This window comes from Thunnus maccoyii, chromosome 3 (genome assembly GCF_910596095.1).
Source record: "Thunnus maccoyii chromosome 3, fThuMac1.1, whole genome shotgun sequence".
NCBI lineage: Eukaryota > Metazoa > Chordata > Actinopteri > Scombriformes > Scombridae > Thunnus > Thunnus maccoyii.
In genome coordinates this window covers 4,754,252-4,757,969 of record NC_056535.1, presented here as the reverse complement: position 1 = coordinate 4,757,969, position 3,718 = coordinate 4,754,252, and the positions used below count along the sequence as shown (strand labels likewise).

The window sequence follows — 3,718 nt, the reverse complement described above, 5'->3', positions numbered from 1 at the left end:
AATGCTTGACCTGAGAGGATCCGGTGGCTCTGTTATGCTGTGGGGGGCATTTTGCTGGCATGGTTTGGGTCCACTTGTCCCCTTAGAGGGAAGGGTCACTGCAAATCAATACAAAGTTGTTCTGAATGATCACCTTTATCCTATGATGTAACATTTCTATCCTGATGGGAGCGGTCTCTTCCAGAATGACAATGCTCCAATTCACAGGGCACGAGGAGTCACTGAATGGTTTGATGAGTATGAAAATGATGTGAATCATATGTTATGGCCTTCACAGTCACCAGATCTCAACCCAACTGAATACATGAGAGATTTTGGACTGATATCCACCATCATCAAAACACCAAATGAGGGAATATCTTTTTGAAGAATGGTGTTCATGGTTCATGGTGTTGGCATTGATTTTACAAGTCTCTGGAACTCTTCTGGAGGGATGAACATCATTCTTCAAACAGATATTCTCTCATTTGGTGATATGATAGAAATGTTTCATCATAGGATAAAGGTGATGACTCAGAACAACTTTGTATTGATTTGCAGTGACCCTTCCCTCTAAGGGGACAAGTAGACCCAAACCATGCCAGCAAAATGCCCCCCACAGCATAACAGAGCCACCAGATCCCCTTACTGTATTGGTCAAACATTCAGACCTGTACCAGTTTTTCCTTTAATTTGTCACCCGTCTGTATCTCCTTATATAGAGAAATGGGGGCCTGGCAGTATGCAGATTGCAAAGATTCTGATTCACTAACATACACATGGTGATAAGAACAAAATCAAAAAACAAAAAGTTAGGCTAAAATGACCCAACTCCAGCTCCATATTTAACAGACAGATATGAGATATGACAGATTTTCTCATCTCCCTCCTGGAAAGATAGCAAATAAGCACAATTCAAAAATTAGATTAACTTTAATGGATCATTAGATGAAAGACACAGATACTTGAACAAGGTCATGATGTAAAAAATGCTCTTGTGTGTGTTTTCACCTTGTAAATTTGTATTCTGATTGAGGAGACTTCACATCCTTCACCCATCATGCCTTGCCTTTATTAATATGACCGCTCCCTTTCACCACAATGACTTTTTTTGGTCTGATATCCTTCAAATATTCAATCCATCTGTCTTCATCTTTTTGTCTTTTTCCTGATTTAAGAAACAACAAGCCATGTGTCACACAGGCAGTCTCTGACCCTCAGTACTGCCACATGCACACATACAGAGTGACACACACACACACACACACACACACACACACACACACACAGTGTCTGACAGGGTCTCGGTGGAGCAGTCTGTCAGTCTGTCAACTCTTGGGGTTTCCAAATAAGTCAAGACAAGCTTTCTTGGACAGAAGATACAAGACAACTCATCACTTTTGGCTATTCGTCTTTTGGGATGTCAGTCTTATGCTGAAATGTCATGTTCATCGGAGAACACGAAACAGGAAAAAAACAACCAAAATAGAACAACCACAAAGACTTTGGGTCATCATGTTGTAGATTCAGGGCTAATTCTTGTTTTCATGGAAATGGATTGTTAGGAAATGGTGTGTATTGTGAGAGGACACTTGAGGCTTAAAGGCAGCCAGCTAATTAGGACTAAACTGTATTAGCACAACAACAACGCTGACCCCTTCAAGCCCCCTCTCCCTCTTGCACACTCACTTTCTGATTTTCTCAGACGCACACACACACAAAGAAATGAAAATACAGCTCCTTGTGTACACTCTTGTAAACACGCAGTCATACACAAAGTGTGACCTCGTTATTGATGTTTTGCTTGGTTAAAACCCTCTCACGGTCCCTGCTGCTCATGGCTGCTCTGAAGAAGAAAAAAAAAACAGATTGGCCAATTAACTGTCAACTACTCAACACCGTGTTCTTTTTTACTTCAAGGGTCTATGTAATAATGGACCATCTTCATCTGATTTGTGTTTACTGACACATAATCACTGTTGTATCGATGGTATGAAATTGGGTTTGAAATCTGTAAGACAATGTACACAGTTCAAGACTAAAAGCCTGTATACCAGATAAAGTTTGAAATTCTGTAAATTAAAATTAAATAGTGGCCAGCCATTTATTTAAATTAGCAACCGTATGTGTTTTACATGTATTATATACAGTATTTTAACATTTTAGTAGGATGTCTCCCTGTTTTCCTATTGCTCCTGTTTTAATTTACTGTTGATGGAAATAATTTCCATCATGTTTACCTGTTGTCTTTATAAATTTAGGATTATATGGATCAACACAGTCATGCTGCACTCAGTGCTCTACTGTTCTGAGTTTCTTTATGAAACAAAAATACTGTTTTCATATATTGTCCAGATATTCTACTTTGCTGTTTTTTCATTCAGTTTAAGCTATTCAATAAAAGTCAATGCTTCCTGCTCAGATATGTCAAATTAATTCCAGCAGCTCAAAGAAAAAAAAATCCCTCCCTGTGTTTTTAAAGGGGACCTATTATGTACATTTTTTAGGTCTATTTTTTTATTTTTTGACTCCACAAGAGGAGCTTTGCATGATTCACAGTTCAAAAAAACTCATTATTGATCTTATACTTGTCAAGATGGTGAGTGGAGCAGGTGGACCCAAACGCAAGAGACAGCAGGCAGGCAGGATACGATGCAGAATATTTAACGAACAATATAAAGTCACTGAAGACACTGGGAACAGGAACCAGGAACATAAACGCAGGAACACCAAAGATACTTAGACACAGGAACAAGGGCCAGGAACACAGGACATAAACGCAGAACAAACGCAGATGACTTGACATAGAATGAACAGAAAACCAGGACTTAAATACACAGGGTGTGATTGCAAACTGAACACAGGTGAGGGAAACGAAACACAGGTGAAACACATGAAGTAATCAACAAATGTGGGCAAACCCAGGAAGTAAAGCTAACAAGAAACAAGGAGAAAACATTTCAAAATAAGACAGGGACTAAAGTAATCAGACAACAGGTGACACAACACACGGGCAGACTGGGAGCTGATAAACTGGGGAAGACACTAGGAGCAGGGCTGGGCTAACAAGGGTGATGCAGGGCAGGTGAGAGGAGGTGCACATAAACACAGGAGGAACACACAAGGGAAACAGAGAAAACCAAGAGAACAAAAACAAAGTCCAGGCAGAATGTGACAATACTTTATGCAGCCCCTCAGTTCAGCCTCTGTATCTAATAGAGTCTAATAGAGAGCTCCTGTCTTTTCAAGGACCCCATTCTGATGAGCCCACTCTGTTCTGATTGGCCAGCAGCTGCCGAGTGGCAGCCATATCAGAGTCGTGTTAAGTTGCTGCTAATGCAAACACAACATATCCTGCTTTACTACTTTAAATTGAAAGCTTTTAAATAACTAAGTAAAATTGTGAACTTTATTGTGGAGAATTCACAGGAAGTGAAACGTTACTCACTGAATTAGCAGAGCTTTATTAACAACGCTAAAAACCAGTCAAAATAACAAGATATGGACATATTTGGAGCTCTTTGTTCAGCAGATCAGTTAGAAATAATGCGGGGAGGAATAATACAAGCAGAAACAGCCACAGCGATGATGATATTTTATGAAGAGCTGCGGACGACCAGCACACGTCCAACAGGTAAACTACTCATTTTACTTTGCAGTGCTGTGTAATGGGGTCATGGATGATGTGACTACCCCCAAAACAATGGAAAAATGCCATAATGTTAGCGGAGCGGAGCAG

General features: G+C 40.0%; 1 long non-coding RNA gene across 1 annotated transcript; it reads right to left on the bottom strand.

Moving 5' to 3' along the window:
- Positions 1–682: 682 nt before the first annotated feature.
- On the bottom strand, positions 683–2,603 carry LOC121891194. The gene is made up of 3 exons (XR_006094057.1): positions 2,568–2,603; positions 991–1,147; positions 683–868 (listed from the first exon to the last, which is right to left on the bottom strand). It is a non-coding gene; the product is annotated as an uncharacterized LOC121891194 (long non-coding RNA).
- Between the last annotated feature and the right edge of the window lie 1,115 nt (positions 2,604–3,718).